A 23,435-nucleotide genomic window follows, 5' to 3' on the forward strand; every position below is an offset into this window, starting at 1 on the left:
TGGGCAGATGCATCCACCGAACTTTGGACTCCCAGCCTCTGAAACCAGATTGTTTCCTTTATAAATGACCTAGTCTCAAGTGTTGTGGGGTAACGGTGGATAAGAGACAAGACAGGAGCCAGCCACAGCTGTTCCGAAGGACGGTGGCCGTGCTCCTGTGAGCGGGTCTGGGGTCCAGCCAGAGGCCAGAAGGTAAGGTACCACAAAGCTGTACAGACTCAGCGTCCTTGACAAAAGCCAGCCAAAAGCGGTGCTGCTCAAAGTCCCATACGATGTGTCTTCCTTCAGTTTCTTCCAGAGGTCCAGTGTTCAGGAATTCATGACCTTTACAATTCAATTGTGGAACACTCTGCCAAGGGCAGCAGAGCCTCTGTCAAGGAACAGGAGTATCTTCGTCATGTCTACATCTGGAGTGACAGTCTTGCAGGTGTGGTCATTGCTGACAGCGAATACCCTACCAGAGTGGCTTTTACCTTGCTGGAGAAAGGTACTAGATGAATTCTCCAAGCAGGTCGATAGGATAGGCTGGCCAGTAGGATCTCCTGCTACAATCCAACACACAGCCCTGGATGGTCACCTTAGTAGATATCAGAACCCCTGAGAAGCTGAACTAGAGGAGACTAAAATCATTCTGCATAGCACCATGGAGTCTTTGTTAGAGCAAGGTGAGAAGCTTGATGACTTGGTATCCAAACCAGAAGTTCTGGGAATACAGTCAAACGCCTTCTATAAAACTACCTAGAAACAATACTCATGCTGTGCAATCATGTGACGTAGCCCACAGAAGTAGGCACTGGATCTCCATGTCACATCAGAACTACAGCCCCTGAAGATGAAGGGATACCCTAGAAGAAGACCTGGAGTCAGGCTGACTGGCTGTTCTTATTTTGAAGTTCTCAGGAGAAGTGAAGGAATGACTTCAGGGTGGGAACATTGACGTTCATATGTGTGGTTGTAACTTTGGGAAAGAATCTGAGGTGCTCAAATATGTAATGTTGGGAAAAGGAAACCATAAACTCTAAGTGACTCTTAAGAAAGGGGGGGACACAGTATTGTCCCACTTGCCATCATCATAACTTTATGCTCTATCAGGTAATAACTAGTCCTTTTTAGAGATGTGAAAACTGAAATACAAAAAGATACTGAGATGCCTGAGTCCATGCAGTTAATTACTTTCAACACTGAACTGAGAACAAAGCAATTAGGTAGGTTCATTGAGGTTATTGTTAATAATTCATGTAACCTCTGCTTTCATAAGTTAAATTAGTATCCTACGAGAATAGCCAGTACTTGTTTTATTTTTCAAAGTCATAAGACTTGAAAGCAGACAGAGGACCTGTAAGAGTTAAGGCCCTGATCTCAATAATAGAGCTACAAATTATCATTTAATGCGTTCTCTTTTAAGAAATATCTGTTTGGTTTTGTTATTGGTACTTCCCTCTTCATTAGTATCCAAAATTAAAGGCAAGATGTGTCCTTAGGTAATGGTATAATTTGCTTAAATATAGAATTGGTAACATACTGACATTCAGGCATTTGTGACCAATGTCTTTTGTTATACATAGCTAAATTAATTCATTAAAATCTGTGTTGGCCAACCAACTCATTGCATCTTTGCAATATATGTGTCTGATATGGGTGTCAAAGCACAGATTATAATTTATTTCTGTAACAAGAACATGCTTTTAGATATTTTTTACTACTGAGAAAGCACAGCCAAATTTGTATTAGTTAGTGTGGTGGTTTGAATAGGTATGGCGGCCATAGACTCATGTGTTTGAATACTTTACCCATTGGGAGTGGCACTATTAGGAGGTGTGGCCTTGTTGGAGTAAGTGTGTCCTTGTTGAAGGAAGTGTGTCACTGTGAGGGTAAGCTTTGAGGTCTCATATATGCTCAAGCTATGCCCAGTACAGTCTTTCCTTCTGCTGCCTGGGAATCAGGATGTAGAACTCTCAGCTCCTTCTCCAGCACCATGTCTGCCTGCATGCCACCATGTCCTGTCATGATGATAATGGACTAAACCTCTGAAACTGTAAGCCACCCAATTAAATGTTTTCCTTTATAAGAGTTGCCGTGATCGTGCATGGTGTCTCTTCACAGTAAACCTTTTAATGCATCTGTTTTTAGTATCTGTATTTTTGAAATCACTCTATTTCAAGGGAATCAATCTTAGTTGTATTGAAAAATTATGAAGTTAATGTGGAGGGTCCTTGTGGATCCCACACCTGGTTTTCCTGTGTTATTATCAAGTAGGATATACCATTATTCACTAAAAGCCCCTGTTTCCATTCAGTTTTGTTTCCCTCAGTTCTTATCTACTGTTCTTTTTCTGGTGCTGGACTCCACCTGCGATGCCACGACCACTCAGTTGTTGCATCTCCTCGCTGTGTTTCTTAGGCTGTCTCTGTTTTGATGGCCCTTGATGGTTTCAAGTACTGGCCAGTGTTTTGTAGAATATCTCTCTACTGAGATTTATCTTAACTTTTTCTCATCATTAGAGTGTGTTATGAGCACCTGTGAGAGGTGAGGATCCCAGAGGCAAAGTGCCATTTTTACGCAATATCTCACAGGTAACTGGTATCAAATTGGCATCTCGCTGTTGAAGTCAACCTTGATCACCTGACTGAGTTAGTGTTGGACAGTCTCGTACTGTGAAGCTGCTATTTTTCTTTATTTCTACAGTAGTCTTTGCCCTCCCAAAAGGTCACTATTTTGATTCTGGTGTAGGAAGAGAAGAGTCATTTACTTTTTAAAATGCAAACCAACTGTAAAATAAAGCCGGGTAAGTTGAGGCATCATTAAGCAGGATGGTTGGGATACTGTTCTGAAAATCTTTGTAGGGACTTTCTCTGTATGATGTGTTTGGAATGGACTACCCCTGTGCTTCAGATCTGGCAAGCCTTTATTCTCCTGGCACTACACTGGATCCTGGGAACACACATGTTGAAATCACTTTTGTCCCAAGAGGTTAAAATTACCACATAAAACTCATCCTCATTTCTCTTGCCATGGTATTTGGAATATCTGCAGATTCAGACAAATCTTTTAGAACTATACTCATTATCAAATATGTGAAACAATACATGATTATTGAGGAAAGGAGTAAACATTTTTTTAAAAAATCATACTTTTTGTTTCAGGAAAATATGGAGGTGGTTCCTTAGAGGCAGAATTTCCTTGGATCTTTTCTAGGAAGTAAAACAGACATGGGATATTATAAATGTCACCTGCTGGCTTTATCCTGACCTTCTTTTTCTACTGAAAGGACCACAAAGGCACGCAAGGAGGGAGGTCTAGCACTACCCTAATCCTTATACTGGCTAAAGCATCCTTTGTCTGAAAGTGTTCAGAATCCTTTAGCCAACTGAGCTTAAATAATACAAGCTCATTAGCTCATCCATCAGAAAACCCTGATGTATTTAGTAATGGTGGCGTGTGGGTGCAGCTCTTTACCAATGTCATCAAGGATGCCATTTGTCACTCAGTCATCGTCAGTGCCCTGGGATTATGGTCAGACTTGTAACATTTTAATAGCCGTTCCAGGCACTGGGTATAGACACAGCCAAGTTCAGAGGTGGGTGGGGGATGGGTTTAAACTCTGACAGCTTTTCCAAACCACCCCCTCTTCCCTTCATGGGTAAGAACTAGGTTCCTAGACCACATAATCAAGTCCATAGACGGTAAAACTGTAATATCACAAATGACTCAGGCCAATTGTGGTTGACCCTTGAGCTAGGGATTATCTAGACTGCAGAGAAGATGATAGAAATCTCAACAGAATGCAGTTCTTGATGAAGGAGAATAGATCTAACTGAGTGCTAGAAAAGTCAAAAGTAGGTGTCCATGTGGTCTTATCCATGTGATCCCTGGATCTCAAAACACCAGTGGTACCCTTTCTTCCATGCTATTATTTTCAGCTGATTCTACCAGACTAAGCCTTCCTTAGGGGAATACTTCAAAAAAAAAATCTTTCACTTCTAAGTTACTCCAACTATGTATGAATTTGTCATTTTGTAGGATATATTCATCCTATTTTTCACATGAAATAAAGCCAATACATTTTCACTACCTTGATAGAGCTGTCCTATGTAGCCAAGGATAACCTTGACTTCCTAATTCCCCTGCCCTAGCCTTCCAAGTGTTGGGATTACAAGCGTGTGCCATCATGCCTGCCTGAAAATTCCACTATCTTCACAGTGTTGATCAAGTACACCTTCCAGTTAGATGGTCAGCTTGTTTCTAAGCACAGCTAAAAAAACGGATTCTAAATGAGTTGACTTATTATTCCTAGACTTTGAATGCTAAATTTTTCCCCCTAAATTCGTAGTCTTCTGCAAAGTAGAATTTACTATCTTTATTGTAAACACCCATGATATGTCTGACACGGGGTGGGGGGGTAGGGGTTCTAGAACTAAGGAAATGAAAACATGTAATGTTTGGGCTAGAGAGATGGTTCAGCAGTTAAGAAGCCTTTACTACTCTTCCAGAGGACCTGGGTTCAGTTCCCAGCACCCATATAGGTGGCTCACAACCACTTCTAACTCAAGCTCCATGAGATCTGATGTCCTCATTTGGTCTAGTGGGGCACTTTTATCTACATGGTGCACACACCTACCTACACTCAGGTAGGCACAGATGCATGGTAAAGTAAAATTAAATAAATAAATGAATTAATTAATTTTTTAATTAAAAATTTAATTAAATTTTAAAATTAAATAAATAAATTTTATAGCATTTTTTTTACAAATGTAGTATTTTTATTTTATTCAAGACTTAGTGGAGTTAGGGGTGGAATTCAAGAACTCCTCAACTGTGTGTGTGTGTGTGTGTGTGTGTGTGTGTGTGTGTGTGTGTGTGTGTGTTTTTAACAGAAAAACATTAGTAGTTTTGAAATGACTGGCCATTCCCCTACTCGAAGTCTTCCAAAGCAAACAGGAAACAGAGCTGAAGAGAACCAGCATCCTCTGTCCCCTTCTTTTAAACTGTGTCTCCTGGTAAGTCACCAAGCTGGTCAACACTTGGCACCAGCCAGTAGCTCGGATACCCTGAGCAGGCAATGGCTGATGCAGGATGGCTGTGCAGGAAACACCAATGGCGATGCGGTAGGCGAGCCAGAGGTAATGATTCCAATGGCGATGCAGTAGGCGAGCCAGAGGTAATGAACCAGAACAGGGACAGACTTTTAGTAACTCTAGAGAGTTCCTGTGGGGCTGTTGATGAGAGACAGAGAAAGTAAGTAAAGAGCAAGTCTGTGGAGGAAACCAGGGCCTGTTTACAGTGTTCCTGGAAGGCCGCTGGTTTAAACCCAGTTTACACTCCATACTGTTCTCCTCTGATTTTCTGGCTTTTTCTTACTGATGTTTGCGAAGTCTAGAGTTTCTCGGTTAGTAACAGCCCTCTGCCTTCCCGATACACAGGGAGGCTTATTTTTGCTCCCACTCATTTTAGTTCATAAGCCTGATTCTGAGCAGAGATTATTTTAGGCCCAGGCTTCCTCTCCCATGCTTCTTGGTGTTTGATTTAGGACAATTTCAGTAATCACGGAGGGAAATTAAGAATTACAGTAAATATTGGTCTACCGCCAATCCTAAGAGACCAGTGTCTTACATTTATAATGAACTCCACTCTTTCTTGAAAATTGCTTTCCTAATAAGAGCAGGAGAACATTCGGCTTGTCCCCATGCCCCACCCTAAGCCCTAACCCATGTTGACTATTGCTTGGTTTCTTCTAGTTATGTCTCCATTTGAAGGGTTAATATCCTTTTTTCTTTTGTTTTTTATTGAAACTTTGTTTCATAAAATATATTCTGATCACCTTTTCCCTTCATCTGACTCCTCTCAGATCCGCCCAACCCCCACCCACCTCCATATGTCCTTACTTTCTCTCTCTTTAGAAAACAAACAGGCAACACACACACACAAGAATCTCTCTCTCTCTCTCTCTCTCTCTCTCTCTCTCTCTCTCTCTCTCTCTCTCTCTCTCTCTCTCTCACACACACACACACACACACACACACACACACACACACAAGCACTGAGTCAAAAATCTACAAAAATGCCATTGAGTTCCTTTTGCTTTGTCTAATCACTCTGGGGCATGAGGCCTGCCCTAGAGTATAGTTAATACACACCCAGTGAGACTTCATTGGAGACAACTAATTTTTCCTTTGTAAGTGGGTGTCAATTGCTGCTAGCTTCTTGGCAGGGGCCAAATCCACATCCACTTTTCCTCTCAGCACTGGGACCCCATTTGGCTTGAACTTGTGCAGACCCTCTGCATGCTGCCACAGCCACTTTGAGTTCATATATGAATCAGTTGTGTTGTGTGGAGGGCGCCATTTCCTCGGTGTCTTCCATCACTTCCGCCTCTTACAATCTTTCCTCCTCTTCTGCGGAGATCCCTGAGCCCTGAGAGGAGGAGCTTGGTGAAAACATTCCATTTAGGACTGAGTGTTCCAAAATCTCTCAAGCTCTGCATAGTCCAGTGGTAGATCTCTGGGTTAGTTCCTATCTCCTACAAGAGGAACTTTATTATTTTTTTTTAAATCTATATGATGGTTCCACTCTGTGTCCTACATGCTAGGGATATGGGGATAGACATGTCACATCATGAATGTTAACATAATCTGCATATAACATTTAAGCAGTATTAATCTATTACACCCCTTGCCCATACTCCAAGCATCTATACTGTTCTAGGAGACATGAGAACTGAATCACCAGGATCAGAACCAAAGACCTAAGTTTATTAACTAAATTAATTAACTTTGATGGTTTTATGAGGGAATGGGTAGCTAATTGGTCTTAATAATAAAAATCTGGAGTCAGATATAGGGATCAATGCTGAAAGATCAGAGAAGTAAGGAACAGTCAACACCACCTCTCACCTCCACAAATCCTCAGATCGGAAAAGGGGCCAAGTTCCTGTCTCCTCCTGCCTTATAGTCCTGTCTCCACCTCGCTGCTGCTGGGATTAAAGGCATGAACTTCCACCACACTTTTCTCTTTTAGACTGGATCAATCTTGTGTAGCCCAGGGTGGCCTTGAACTCCTGATCTTCCTGCTTCTTCCTCCCAAGTGCTGGGATTAAAGGTGTTTGTCACCACTGCCTGGCTCCTATGGTTAACTCGTGGTTAGCTCTACCCTCTGATCTCCAGGCAAGCTTTATTTGTCAGAACACAAACAAAATAGCATACAACAAGAATGCCTGACTTATCTTGGGTACATTTGCTTCATAGCAAAGTTAGGTTATCAGTAGTCATCTCAAGAACTGTTTTGCTATCAAATGAGATAGGTGGCATGAAAGTGGACATTATTATTATCATAACGTATAAGAAAATATCATAAGGATAAGGGGAATATTTTGGGTGTTTTAGGGAATGCAAAACACACAGGGAAAAAAAAGCAAATTAATAGATGGCTTTATTCAGGCAAAAATATGCAACTGGTTGATGCCAGTTTCTAGCTCACATCCCCTCAGCCTAGATGCTAACTGCGTTCAGCTAGATATTTGCTCAGTCTAGTAGTTCTCCTATGCATGCTTGTCTGAGGGTTCTCGGGGAGTTAATTTTTCAGGAAGCAAGTCTCAAGTAAAGGACAGTTACTAATAATTAACAATCACCTGTGCTTCCTATTGTCTTATGGGGACAGATTTGGAAATGCCTCACACAGCCTCTCACAGCATCCACAGTGACCCTGAACCCCAGTTACCATAGCAGTAACTGGAATGTAGACCTATATCATGCTTCCTGGATCATCTCCCAGACAGACTGCTAACACTCAACTCCTTATCTCAGAACCTGCTTTTGAGCAAAATGCAAGACATTTTTAAAAGGATTTTTTATTTTATTTTTAACTGTGTGTGTGTGTGTGTGTGTGTGTGTGTGTGTGTGTGTGTTGTGTGTGTGTGCGTACATATGCACCTAAGTGCAAGTCCCAACAGAGTCCAGAAGAGGGCTAGAAGATTCCCTGGAGCTGCCACTACAAACAAGTACCAGCTGCTGATATAAATGCTGGGAATTGAACTCCAGTCCTCTGTAAGAGTACCACACCCTTTTGACCTCTGAGACATCTATCTCTCCAGCCCCATTTTTTTCACTTTAAACTCTGCCATAGTGATCTGTAAGATTTGCTTTTATAGATGTGTGTTAGTAATGGTTCACCTTCTGTTTCCGTCTTTGCTTCCATCCTTCTATTTTAAAATGTTTCTATTTGTAAAGTATGAGAAATTAAAGAGTAGGACAGGAAGAAGAGGAAAGAGGTGAAGAGCTGAAAGTTCTTTCACACAAGTCAATTGAATAAACTTTTTTTTTTTTGTAGAAGAAGTCACATTTTCAAGTGTGAATCAAGCCAGTCATGAGGCAGAGGTGAGAAAGAACAGTGTGATCCACCAGACAGAAAGAATGAAAGACACCAACGTCATCCTCTAACCCCAATATGCCTTTAGATACATTTTTTTCTAAATTTAGCTTCTTCTTTATTGCCTCTTTAACCCCCAAACTTTGTAACTCTTTCTAAACCCATCTCTCATCCTTCAAGGTGACACATCGAATCTTCAAGTGAGAAAAGAGAGGATGCTTCCAGCCGGACTATGCAAAGCGCAGTGTTTCCTCTCTGCATTCTGAAATTGGATGGGCTGCCTAGAGACCAGCTCTATCTGCCAATGGCCGAGTCAGAACGAGATCTGAGTGGAATGAGCAGGGGGAAAGGGGCTACTGGTGTTGCAAAGTGCAGGAAAACATAGCCGAGCATCTAGGACATGAGCGGTCATTCCCATACTGGATCGCAGCCTAGAGATGGGCAGCAGTACTAATAATGTGCCTTCTATTCTTTCTCCTGTTTCTCTTGCCCCAGTTTCCAAACTGTGCAAAATGGTACCACAATGCAAAACTACACACCCAAGATGTGAATTGCTTGAAGACAGCCCCTGCCCCTCCCCCCCCCGGGGGGGTAGGGCAGAAGAAGGGGCCACAGGACCTAAAGTATAAAGAAGCAAGCTGAGGAGGAAGCTGTTTTCAAGTCACTGTCTCAGAAAACACAGTAGATATCCCTCGCCCCTAGAACCCAGCGGCACAGCCTCAAAGGGGTGGTTTTCAGTCTGCACTCTAATGAACTGTGGCCACAGGACACTAGTCACCTTGAGGAGAAGTGTGAAGAAACTGGTTGTATTTTTAAAAATGGCGCAAAGGAGTCACACCATACAACAGGCCCCACGTGGGAGGTTTATTGAAGGAAGAGGAGAGAAGAAGCAGAGAAGGGGGCATAGATCGGTCCCTGGGGACGAGAAAGAAACCAGAGGTGGGCAAGCCCCACCACAGGGAAACATAGGGAATGCACACAGAGGATGCTCTTAGTGACTGCAGCTGAGGTATAGCCTGTCAGGACCCTAAGGGCAGGCCAGTACAGATGCCTAAATGCTAACACTCAAGGGACAGGGTAATGTCAGGGAAGAAAACACAGTGAGAAGGAAACAGAGAGGATAAACCCACTGCTGCAGACATCCCTCTCTGGACCCCAAAGGATGGAAAAAAGCTACACTATTTCTCCTCTAAATGAGGCCCATCCACACCACTCCACGAAGCCTGGAGTGAAAGTTTTATCTCCTGAACACCAGATTTTGGATCCAGGAGCAAGGGTTTGACCAACCAATCTGAAGAAAAGCAAAACAAAACAAAAAGCCAACCAGTGTAGAAGTAACCGTCTTATTAAATAAGAAACACAGAGCCAATGCAAAGATGAAAGCCCAAGAGGTTAGAGCTAAGAGCCTTACCCTTCACTGCTGCAGCTATCCTCTTCAGCCAAGAGACCTACTTCCTGTGTGTTTGTCTTTATATAGACTTTCTATTTTGCCTTCTCATTGGTTGTAAACCCAACCACATGACTGCCTAGTCACTGCCTGTCTGTACAGACCTCCAGGTCTTCTATGGTTGGTATTGAGATTAAAGGCGTGTGTCTCCATGCTGGCTGTATCCTTGAACACACAGAGATCCGCCAAGCTCTGCCTACCAAGTGCTGGGATTAAAGGCGTGTGCCACCACCGCCCAGCTTTTGCTATGGCTCTAATAGCTCTGACCCCCAGGCAACTTTATTTATTAACATACAAATCACATTTTAGTACAAATAAAATGCCACCATAAACCAGTGTGTCACCAACTCCTACTGTGAGGATCTTCCCCAAGCTCAGCACTCACTTTGTAGGTAGATTGTTTCTTCTTTCAGTCGTTGCTTTTTAAAAAGACAAAGATTATTCTGGGAAGAGTGCATTGGCCTGATGTATGTGTTGTCATCCTTTACAAAGAGATCAGCATGTCTGATTAAGGCAGCAGTGCTCAACCTGTAGCTCACAACTCCTTTGGCAACCTTCTATCTCTAAAAATATTTGCATTATGATTCCTAACAGTAGCAAAAATTACAGTTATGAAGTAGCAATGAAAACAATTTTATAGTTTGGGAGTTACCACAACATTAAAGGGTCACAACACTAGGAAGGTTGAGAACCCCTGGATTAAGGGAAACCAGGAACCTATTTACTATCAGGACTGGCTCCTGTGAGGAAGCAAAGCTTGTAGTAGCTTGTGTTGTAGCTACAGGGGCCTAGGCACTGTGTTTTCAGAGTCCTACCACACATGCCCACTTTACCCCTCAAGAGTTTCTTTTCAAAGTCTTTCTCCGAAGCAGTAGGAATTTACACAGCTGTGTGCAAGGCAAGCCCAAAGAATAGATTCAAATGTCTTCAGAGGAACGGTCAACCAAAGGGGCCAGGAAGCAACAGAGGATGGATGCTTCAACCTTGCATTGTTTGTAAGGACACTTATGACTTGTACCCCAGGTGGTCCTTCAGAGGCCCTTCAAAAGACCTAAATGCAGTTGCCCTAAGTGATAGCTCAGTACCCTGCTGTTTATTGACTTGTCCAGTTTCCTTTTCTTAAAAAAAAGGAATCTTCCTTCCCCTTTCATATCTTCTGTAGTCTTTGAAAATAAATACCTAGACTTGAGCCTTTATCTCAGACTCTGCCTTTGAGGTCCCAACAAAACTATAATATCCAATGAACTGCAAGAAAGCAGGCCCTCAGGCCAGGACTGTGCAAATGTTTTATTTCCTAGTGAGATGGAAAAAGAAGTCCATTCCACATAGAGTCAATTACCTCTAGCCTAACCATAGAATTCTCATCTGTGCTAAATCAGATGTGGATGAGGGGAGCTTTGCTTATCCAGCGTCTCTAATACTTGATTAAAAAGTAACATTGATTATAAGACTATAAATTGATTGGTTTTCATGACAAGACTTTATAGTCTTGAATGCCTCAACTGATTTTCATGACAAGACTTTATAGTCTTGAATGCCTCAATGAAAAAGACAACAAATGATTCAAGACTTTCTGGGAAAGTTGAAATTTCTCCCTGGGTACAAATAAAAACACTGTAGGAAAAAAATAGAAATCTGGGCTAAAAATCAATGGGGGTGGCAGGAAGTAGAAGGACTCCAAATGTGTAGGTCTCCTATGTCAAAGCTCTGTGTCAAAGACATGGCTATGACAGGAAGGAGCAGGAGCCCAAGACTTGGAATGAAGACAAACGGGAGGCTATATTGATGTGGATATGGATGTGAATACGAGTGTGGCTACAGATGTAGATGGAAATATGGATGTGGATCTGGACAAGGTTATGAATGTAGATAATAAAGACCTTATCCTCTGGGTGTTCTTCAATCATGAAGACTGGAGAAAGCAGCCTCTTCCTCTTGCTAGTGGACTGCAGTCTTCTCCTGCCTGGGGAAAAAAGGAAAACCTCTCTTAACTGAGTATCTTGTAGTATCTTCCTTGGGATCCTGTCTGCTGACTTCCTAATAACTCATACGTTGATAATCTGTAAGATACTAGCATATGAGGTGGGAGGTTGAGAATCTGGATGCAAAGACATAACTTACTGTAAGAGTTATAGAAAAACTCTGACAGAAAATAAGAAATGAGCTATAACAATAGATTTGAAGGTGTTAAACTAAGTAGGGTAATGGAGATGGAAGACTAGACAGAGTTTATTGACTTGGAAACATTTCTCCCACAATTCAAGGTTTAATATCATGTCAAGGACACCTAGAATTTGTTTTAAATGTCTCCTGGAACAAAATGAGGACATAGAGATGCCCAAGATGCCTTTGGATTTTAAGAACTATGCTGGAAGGCTCCAGGATGTAGGGATGGGGTTTTCAAGTGATATCCATTGCCTGTGTTTCCTAGGATAGTCCCTTCCCTGGGAAGAGTAAGAAATGCATTAGCGCCGGGCGGTGGTGGCACACGCCTTTAATCCCAACACTCGGGAGGCAGAGGCAGGCGGATCTCTGTGAGTTCGAGGCCAGCCTGGTCTCCAAAGCGAGTTCCAGGAAAGGTGCAAAGCTACACAGAGAAACCCTGTCTCGAAAAAAAAAAAAAAAAAGAAATGCATTAGCATGTTCTAAAAGGTCGGTGAAGTATTTCATATGAGTGAGTGTTTACAGAAGAAAGTTGGACTATAGAATACAGCTCCATAGGGCCTATGGGAAATTAAAAAAACTATGATTTTAGAGTTCAGGTAGCTGGATTTAAATAGCAAAGACCAGGTGGGCATAATCAGTACAACAGACAGAGAGTGTAACCAGAGTTCTAGAGTCCTAGGGGTTTGGAGTAATGACAAATAGACCTTTTTATTCCTAGGTGTGAAGAAGGGAGGCATGGCAACTTTCAACACAATTATTTGACTTGTGTCAACAACCAACCCTCCAAACCACCCCCCCTCCAAAATTAAATGCAGGTGAGCACTAGACAAGGAAATTGGAAATCACACTCTGGGTGATTTTCCAAGTCACAGCCAGTTATCAGACCCAGAGCCCAGTGACTAGAGAGGAAGCCTCCTCCCGTATATATATGTACACTAAGACTCCAGCTCTCCTGCTAAAGAAATATGTTTACCCACACCTTGTAAAAGTTAAGGATCTGAGGTGCCACTAATAATAGGCAACTCCCAACACTATCATGGTTTCGTTAATAAAGTGAAGGATTGAAGAAGCCAGAATTAAAGCTGGGCAATGGTGGTGCATGCCTTTAATCCCAGCGCTTGGGAGGCAGGGGCAGGTGGATCTCTGTGAGTTCAAAGCCAGCCTGTTCTACAAAGTGAGTTCCAGGACAGCCAGAACTGTTGCACAGAGAAACTTGTCTTGAAAAACAAACAAACAAAAAAACAAAACAAAACAACAACAACAACAAAAAAAAAACTAAACAAAAAAGCCAGGGAAGAAATGGAGACCATCCTATGTCATTCTCTTCAGCCTGAGTGTATAACAGGGATAGATGTACTTAACCATGAACTGCACATTTCTAATGCTTAGAATCATGGCACAAATTTGGTCTTTTTTAATTTTAGAGGCAGTAGCTCCTCACAGAAGATGCTGCTCCAACCCGTTTATTGAGTAACTCAGAATTTCCCCAGTGCCTCTTCAGATACTATGCAAAAAGAAGACTCTGGTAGGTTCAAACAATGAAGCAATTTTCCTTGGTACTAAGACTACAGGACTCAACAGACTTAAGGGTGCCAGAGGCAGTCAGTAGAGGAGAGGTAAATCAGAGCTCCTGTCAACTTATACGTCTTCTTCAGTGAACCACTCTCTGCTTAAAGAACAGTTTCTGCTATGTCCCAGGGTCCCACTAGAGACTGAACACTTGGTCATGGGTGTAGCCTGAAGGTTTCTCAGGTCTCGCCCGGCCCCAAGGTCCCACAGCCACTTATAAAATAATCATTCAGAGGCTTAATATTAATTATCAATTGCATGGCCTATGGCAGGCTTCTTGCTAGCTAGCTCTTATAACTCGACATGTTTCTATTAATCTATAAGTCTTCAATTTTCCACCTAGCTATAACTTGACTTGCCATAGGCCAAACGGCTTTATTTATCAACCAATCAGAGCAGCACATATTCACAGCATACAGAAAGACATCCCACAGTACATTGGACACCAAGAAACTGCAAGAGGAGATGCCCACTCTGGGCTGTATATTATCAAATCTTCTAAGTTGTAAGTTCACATACCACAATGCATCATGTGAGGGGAATTATAGAGATAGGATTGGGCTTAAGCAATTCCTTGGAGCAAGAAAGTTTCATGAACGGGTGTCCAGATTCCCATTCCAATGACCGGGATGTTGCATTGGTGATTCTCTACCATCCCACACATATCTCATGAGATATTCCCTGTGCCCAAATGACAGAAGAAAATAAAAATACAATGCCATTCACAAAATGAAGTAACTTTAAAAATGGATATGGTAATGCATGCCTGTAATGTCAACACTTAGGAGGTGGAGACAGGAAGTACAAGGTCACCCTCAGAGGCTCTACAGTGAGTGGAAAGCCAGTCAGGGCTACATGAGATATATATATATGATATATATATATATATATATATATATATATATATATATATATCATATATATATGACATGGCTTAATACATTGGTTGGTTTACGAATTCTGGAGTGTTGCACAGAGCACCTGGTGTATAGATGAAGAATGATAAGATATATACATACACACACACACACACACACACACACACATATATATATATATATATAATATATATATATATATATATATATATATTATATATATATAGTCCTGTATAGTACTTGTCTTAGGGTTTCTATTGCTGTGAAGAGACACCCACAGCAACTCTTATAAAGGAAAACATTAACCAAGTGGCTTATAGCTTCAGAGGTTTAGTCCAGTACTATTATGATGGGACATGGAGTCATGCAGGCAGACATGGTGCTGGAGAAGGAGCTGAGAGTAAATACATCTTGATCCACAGGCAACAGGAAATGAACTGAGTGTCTCACTGAGAGAGGCTTGAGCCAAGGAGACCTCAAAGCCCACCCCCACAGTGACACACGTCATCCAATAAGGCCATGTCTACTCCAACAAAGTTATACCTCCTAACAGTGCTATTCCCTATGAGCTTATGGGGGAGGATTACTTTCAAACTGCAGCCGTACTGAATTTAGTTGATTTATTAGGGCAATGTGATAAAGATTGCACTGCTGAGGATAAAGAGTCCCGTGGAAGTAGAGTCAAATATGCTTAACTTCATGTCTCATGCTATTGCTCACCGGAGAGCATTTATCAGCAAGGAGGCTGGTAAGTGGTACCCTGTCTAGTTCAATATCAGCTGGTCTCTGTTCTAGGCATTTCACTGTGATAGACCCATAAACACAGTGGCCTTTTTGACAGGCAGGAGGGAAATGTACACCCCAATAGTATTGGTTCCTCTCACCAAGCTGACGTAGCTACTACTTCTAGAGAAGTCCTGTTGTGCCAGCAGCAAACCCATTAACTAGCGTTTGATAGACTACTGACTTGTAAAGACAGCAAGGCACTTAGTGATAAATTGTTTCCATCAGATCTCTCTCACATACACCCTCCTGAGAATGAAGCAATGAGTCATCCTTATTGGAAGTGCCTTTGGTTCTGAAGATGTGTTTGGCTGACTTGCCTATGAATGAAGTCACTTCTAGGATTATTATTTGATGACTCACAGAATGATTTATTTACAAACACTGCATCCTGGAATGCATCACTTTAGATGAAGGACCCATAGTGAAGGAGTCACATCAAAGCTATGGTCACAGCAACAAGGAATCCACTGTTTCTACCATATACCGCATTATTCAAAAGTAGTTGTTTTGCTGGAATGCTAGAATGGATTACTAAAGGCTCAGTTCACTTGGGGAAAAGGCTCTGCATGGTTGGAACCTGTCCTACAGGATGTGGTGTATGCCTTGAGATAATGGCTGCTACGTGGCCCAAACACTAGAACTAGGTCTGGAAACCAAGACGAAGTAGGAATGGCTATTCACACCGCCCCACTCATTCACTTGCAGAATCTGCATGTTGTTTCTATATACCATTAGGTTCTGTTAGATTATAGGCCTTGCCAATTGTAGGGGGTAGAGGAAGACGCTCACTGTTACAAGGGGTCACAGAAAAGATCCCACCGAACTATCTCCATGGCTACCACCTGCTCACTTTAGATCTTAATGACAAAGGTCTAGCAGATGAAGGCACTTTTCAATACTGGTATGTTAGTTGACCCTGATTATCATGAGCACCTAGGATTATTGCTAAATGATAGGAGCAGAAGCAGATATTTCTAGATCTCAAGAGATTCAGTGAGGTTCCTTTGTCCTTCTTCTGTCCATTCCTCTGTCCTGATGAAAGACCTGAAAAAAACAATTCAATAACAACCCCAGCCTGACACAGGAAAGCTCATCAAGAGCTTGGGCTCCTCAAGAAAATGACTTACTTCAGCTGAAGTACTCATCAAAGGTGAGGAAAATCTAAAGTAGGTGGTGAACATCTGGATTTGACAAATATCATTAGTGGAGTTTGAGATAGTTCCATCAGGAGCACCTGCTTGCTATGTGGACCATCTTGTCTTGAGTCCTTTTGAGATTTGCAAATGGCTATGGCATTAAAATTTTGGAGAGGGATGGATTTTATAGAGGGTCAAATGGATCTGAAAAATCCAAGGGATAGATTGTGGGAGATATTTTTGGTATCCTACACCACTTCTTTTGATTCCATCCGCAAGTGATGGACAATTAAAGAGCATGCCACAGCTCTGGCTCTCTCTCTCAAGTGCTGTACCTCTCTATTCTTTCCAGTGCCACAGACTTTCAGTAAATCTATGTTGAATGGCACATACTAGAGCAGTAATGCTCAACTTTCCTGTTGTGGTGACCCACAACCATAAAATTATTTTCATTGCTACTTCATAACTGTAATTTTACTAGTGTTATGAATTGTAATGCAAATATCTGTGTTTTCTGATGGCCTTAGGCAGTCCCTGTGGAGGGGGCATTTGACCCCCAAAGGGGTCATGACCCACAGGTTGAGAACTGCTGCACTAGAGTCTCACTAAAGAAGGAAAGAGAGTCAGTGGATTAATTCTGAGATGCATTCTACAGGGTTCTTCTGAGGGAAGCTCCTAGAACTGAGTTCCAATGGACATGGTGGAGCCAATTTAGCGATATATTCTTTGGTGTCTTTTCCTTTCTGTGTTTCAGCTTGGTGCTTCCCTAAACCAGGTAAAAGATCTGCTTCAGTTCCCACTTTCAGAGTAACCCAAAGTAGATGAATAAACTAGTTGGCTGCTGGTTGGTTACGACGCTTCTGGAAAAGGTTGGCTTTGTTAGTAAAGAGAAGGGTTATACTAGTGAAGAGTAGGAAGTGAGCTAAAACCAGAAGCAAACATTTGTTGAATATTTATTATGAATTAACCTTTCAGGAGGCACTAAATACATCCATCTAGATCAAATGACATCCCTAAGGAGACCTATAACTTTATGTAGGCTTATTGTATGTGCCAAGTTTTGGGTGGTATGTTAAAAAGCAGAAGTCGGAGTAGGAAGATGATTGATGTGTGGTACACCTGAGTAAGTGTAATAAATTTTGCCCTAAAATGTGAAGTAATTCAGCATGTGGTATGTGAGAAATGTAAGAACCCCTCAAATTCCTTTTGTTCAATTTCTTTGTCTCACATAAGAAGAAACACTATCAGGCCCAGAATGTGAAGATTCTGGTAGTCTTTCCATCATCCTTAGACACTTGTACCAAGAGAGGAGTTGCCACTGGAAAATATTTAGCTAAAAGTATTCAGCCAACTGAAATGGTTATTGATTCCATGTAGAATTGCATGTAGAATCTCTATTGATTTGGCGCCCTTGCTACTAAATTTCATTGTATGGTCTAGGATTAAGTCCCATTTAAGTACAGAATTCTCCTGAGAGGCAGAACACTGTGATGTAAAAGAGGAAATACCTGGGATATCAGCTTGTTGCCCTCATAAAGGGCTATGGTAGAGATTCACTATGGGCTATCTATCACGGCACATACTGAGTTCAATCTCTATGACTCTTTTGGCTGAAATGGAAAGGACCAGGAGAGGAAAGGGGAGAAGAATATTTTCTCCACTTTTCCCTTTCTTCATATCTTATGTCCAAATATCCTCTTTTCTCAGGTAGGAAATGACTGTCTCACCTGGACTTGGGAAGCAGTCGATAAATGCTTATTGGCTGATATAGAAGCAGGCCATTTCTAGTCTGGAACAGGTTTCCCATTAGTATCTTTCACTGCAAAAATATGATGACTGATACAAGAGCCTATATATATATATATATATATTAAAGGGTGTGATGCGGAAACAGACTCACTAATGCAAAGTGAGGTAGACATGCTGCTGATCCAGCTTCTGTTCTCCTCAAGGCCAATGGGAACCAACCGCAAGCCACTTTCCACAGCCTGACCCGGTCTCCTCAGCCCAAGAGAGAGTGTGACCTTCTCTCTCCTCTTCAGTGGTCATATATGCAGACAAGAAGCCATACCTCAAGCCTTGTACCCCAAAGCTTGGGGAGGAATTTGCACAACAGATGAACAATTTTATTCATTGTGGTAAAATACATCTATGATGGCCAGTTTTATTCATTGTGATAAAATATTCCAACATGAAATTTTAGCCATTTTAAGTTCAGTCATCATTACCATCTGTCTCCAAAACTTTGTCTCTGTCCCCAATTAAACTGCATGCATTAAATACCGCTCCATACTTTCCCTCCATCCACCACTGTTCTATTGGGCTCTGTGAATCTGACCACTCAAGGTACCGCATACTAGTAGAAACACACTCTATTTGTGCTGTGGATATCGTTCTGTATAAATAAAACACTGATTGGCCAGTGGCCAGGCAGGAAGTATAGGCAGGACAAGGAGAGAGGAGAATTCTGGGAAGTGGAAGGCTGAGTCAAGGAGACACTGCCAGCCGCTGCCATGACAAGCAGCATGTGAAGGTGCCGGTAAGCCATGATCCACATGGCAAGGTATATATTTATAGAAATGGGTTAATTTAAGATATAAGAACAGTTAGCAAGAAGCCTGCCATGGCCATACAGTTTGTAAATAATATAAGCGTCTGTGTGTTTATTTTATAAGTGGACTGTCAGACTGCTGGGGCTTGGCGGACCCGGAGAGAACTCTCCAGCTACATATTTGTATCTTTTTGACTATCTTAATTCACTTAGCGTGGTATCATCAGTATTCATAGCAGCCCCTTAAAGACTGGTTAAGATCCCATGTGCTTACCACATCCTGTTTATCCAACCATCTGTGCATAGATACTTGCTACGATGAAGGAGAGGAGAGCTGCAATGATACTAGTATACAGATACCTTTGAGTCTTTGCTTTCAATAATCCAGAATTGCATTAGGAGGGGCCTGCTATTATGTACTATTGTATATTTGTGTGTGTGTGTGTGTGTGTGTGTGTGTGTGTGTGTGTGTGTGTGTGTGTGTGCGCGCGTTCTGAGGACCCACCATATTTTTTCAGTGTATCATCATTTTATATTTCAACTAGTAATGCCCAAGTGTATTAAATCCTCCATATAATACTTACTACTTTCTATTTTCTTGTCATTGGGTTTGGTTTTGATAACAGCCATCTCATTGGGTAGGAAATGGCATCTCATGGTGATTTGATATGAATTTCTCTGATGGTTAGAGATATTAAGTATTCAATCTTTGCAGTTTCTCCCTGGTAATTTGTATACAGTTTAGAAAAAATGACATTTCAAGCTTTTTGCCCATTTTTTTTGAAATCAGGCTCTTTGTTTCTGAGTTTTGGGAATTCTTTATACATTCTTGATATTAATCCATTGTCAAGTATGTGACCTACAAATATTTCCTGATGTTACAAAGATTTCCTCTCAAATCTTGAGTGTCCCTTAATCTGCTAACATTTTTTTTATCTTGATGAAGTCCAATTCGTTTATTTTTCAACTTGTTGCCTGGGCTTTTATCTAGAATTGTGTTCTTCTATGTCTGTCTGTCTGTCTGTCTCCCTCTATCCCACTCTCTTTACCTCTTTCCTTTCTGCCTTTCTCTCCTTGCCTCTGCCTCTTCCCCTCCCCTGTGCATCTTTCTGTCTCTGTCTGACCCATCCTCCGTCCCTCCCTCCCTCCCCCTCCCTCCCCCTCCTCTCCCTCTTTTTGCTTTTCTTTCTCTCGCTGCTCCAGTCTCTCTGATAGGGTCTCGCTACATTGTGGTCCTCCTTCTCCTGAATCAGGGACCCCAGTAGCTGCTGGCACAGAATGCCACACCAGCTGGTCCACTGACTTTGGAGCTTACATTTCAAACCTAATTTTGATTCTTCTGATCCTTAGTCAGATACGTTATCGATTGCATTCCTGGCTGTGATTTTCATTCCAAAGTGCTGCAGTCTGGAGTTTATCTAGGTTTTCTGAGCCTGAAATAAACACAATTTTGTAAGCTTAAGAAAAAAATACAAAAACTTACTTTTTATAAATTCCTGTTCTTGGTAGGTTAGTGCAAGCTTCATCTGGTTCATCATTAATTAACTATTGCAACCATGAACAAAATTTTCATCACTCCCCTAGCAGTAAGCTTTTTTATTTTTGGTAGTGGTGGTGGTTGGGGTGGGGGTGGGGGACAACAGGGTCTCTCTGCATAGACTCACTATGTAGATAGACCAGGCTGGTCTCAAACTCATAGAGATCAGTCTGCCTCTGCCTCCCAAGTGTTGGGATTAAAGGAGTGTGCCATCATACCTAGTTTACCTGAGACTATTTTAAAATCATTTTGAATGTATACATATATCATAATTGAAATGTTACCATACAGAAGAACTAGCCTAAGACATTGCTAGTGAAAGGATATCAGAAAAAGATTTACCTATAAATGGCTTACAACTATTGTTTAGTGAATCAGAAAAAAAAAACTGCCAGATGGGGTGGTACACGTATGTAATATTAGCACATCAGAGGCAGAGGAAGAAGGTTCATGAGTTTGAGGTCAGCCTGGACTAAATAGCAAATTTCAGACATGCCTGGGCTACATGATAAGATACTGTTTCAACAATATCCAGAAATTGAGCTTTCGTGTTGGTTATAATTCTACCTCTGCTATTGACAGGTTTAAGAATTTGGGAAATTCTACATTTCTGATCTTCAATGTGTACAAAATTAAGAGGTTAGGCTCTGCTGTGGAACAATCTTTTGTACACAGAGAATATTTGTCACTCTCGTTGGTTTAATGAAGGGCTAAATGGCCAATAGCTAGGCAGGTGGAGGTTAGGCGGGATTTGTGGACAAAAAGAGAGCAGGATGAAGAAGGGCAGAGTCACCAGCCAGACACAGAGGATGCAGGAGATGAATAAGCCATGCTAAAAAAAGGTACCACCATGTGTGGTAGAGCATAGATAAGAAATATGGGTTAATTTAAGTTGAAAGAGCTAGTTAGTAACAAGCCTAAGCTATTGGCCAAGCATTTGTAGTTAATAATAAGTCTCTATGGCAATTATTGGGGAGCTGTCAGTCCCGATGAAAAACCCTGCCTACAAGGCTCGAAATTCCCTTCTAGCTCTAATAGCTAATAACTATTTTTATTTAATGCTTATTCCTCTATCTGCTTTCAATCTCTACCCCTACTGGGCCAAGTTTCTGCATTAGTATGAACCCACTTCTCTGGGACTGTTCTCACAGGCCTCATGCTTTCACCCATTGGTGCCAACTCCTCCTCAGAGAGAAATTCTAGAATGTACCAGACGATAACCCACCATTGTTTGCCTTACACAGCTACACAAAATGCTTGAGACAGTAAGTGCATAAAGAGGGAATAATCCATTCTCATGGACAGTTTTGGAAGCTCTGCTCTAAGACCCACAGACCCATTGTCTGGGGGCTGGCTCTGGTGTGCCTGGCAGACAATGATGGCAGGAAGTGTGTGGCAGAGCAAACGGCTTATGACAGTGCTAACAAGCAAAGGCAGAGGCTGTGGTCTGACCTAAGAGCATCTTATAGTCTTCACCACTTCCCATAGTGCCACTCCGGGACCAAGTCTTTAACATGTGGACATTAGGGAGATACTTATCCAAACTATAATACCACCTACATTGATGCTTTCTTTCACACACTCTTGGTTTCTGGTGTCCTCTTGAAAGCAATATCTTTTATTTTTCTATTCTGGGTGCTGTACTATAGCTCCTCTTCTATATTTAACTGAACTGAACATCTACCTATAAATGTCCTACAGGCCTCTCCAATGTTACCACATTTCACGTTGAACATATCTGTCCCAGCTTGTCCCTCCTATTCCTTTTCTGAGGTGGAGTCCTGTTTGATTGTTTTCCTCTAGATGCATAATTTCCATCCCTTCTTTTTTTGTATGATGAACATATTTAAGGTGTCAATTCCTCATGTCTCACCTAATAGGTACCATGGACTCCTCATCCACATAGTGGTCCATTTTCCTCACAACAATTATGAACCTGAAATGCAAATCCAATTATTTCATTTTTCTTGCCTAAGGCTTTTCAGGTGCTCATCCTTGTCTTCAAAATAATCTCCCCAAATCTCATTGTCAAGGCACATAAGTCTTCCTACCCATGAGTCATCTTGGCACCTGCTCTACCACACTAGTATTCTGACACCCCATTCAAACTTAGCTCTAGCCATATCACAGTACCTGATGTTTCCTAAATAGGCCATCCTCTCTCATCCTCAGGGCTTTGGCCTTGCTAATCCCAGAGCCCATTCTCTCTTCCCTCTTTATCTGAAACAAGTATCCTTCAGGAGGATAAACCTTTTTATGTGCTGTGAAGCCTCCTCAGACACTCCAAGGCCTAAGTGTACCCCTGTGGTCTAAGTGTACTCCCTGAAGTCCCTTTAAAATGGCTTAATGATGTCTGTCTTCTCCACTAGACTGTTACTTCTGGACAGATACCGATGGGCAGCCTCAATACCTGGAACTCAATAACACTTAGTGACTGCTTTTGAATAAATCTCATGATAGAAGCTGGTACTGTACAAAGACTTCTTGTTGAACTACCATCCCTCCTTTCCTCTCCTTTTGTATGCCTTCTTTAAAAGTGAGCCTCTATGTTACAGGATCACGAGCGTGTTATAGCATACTTTACATTTCTGTGTATTATTTATAATACATATAATTCTACATAAAATGACCTAGTTTATTACTTGTTCATAGGGAAGACACTAAACCCATAGAACACTGGATACCTTCTGAGCATAAAGTTTGGGGGCAGTTCTCTTGGCTTAAGGTAATGACAGCAAACACTCATGTGCCACATCCTCTTACTTCCAGGTCAGAGCTGGAAGATGCAGGTAACTGTCTCCTTTCAGAGGAATGATGGGAAAGGAGAACAGGTGCAGGGAATAAGTGGATGCTACATATTACTCTGTATTTCTAGTCCTATGGTCTTTCCACTTGATTATAGGGATAGAACCCCTAAACACCTGTCTTGCCTCAGCAAGATATGGCTACAAAAATTTAATGAGCACATTTTTATTGGAAATATGAAGGACAAGAGAAGCACCAA

General features: G+C 41.7%; 1 pseudogene; it reads left to right on the forward strand.

Annotated features, from left to right (window-relative positions):
* The window catches only part of LOC128118760 (synaptobrevin homolog YKT6-like), a 16,812-nt pseudogene extending 15,263 nt beyond the window's left edge, over window positions 1–1,549 (forward strand).
* The last annotated feature ends 21,886 nt before the right edge of the window (window positions 1,550–23,435 follow it).

The sequence above is a fragment of the Peromyscus californicus genome, unplaced genomic scaffold, assembly GCF_007827085.1.
Source record: "Peromyscus californicus insignis strain IS unplaced genomic scaffold, ASM782708v3 Scaffold_22__1_contigs__length_63687245, whole genome shotgun sequence".
In the NCBI taxonomy this organism is placed as follows: Eukaryota; Metazoa; Chordata; class Mammalia; order Rodentia; family Cricetidae; genus Peromyscus; species Peromyscus californicus.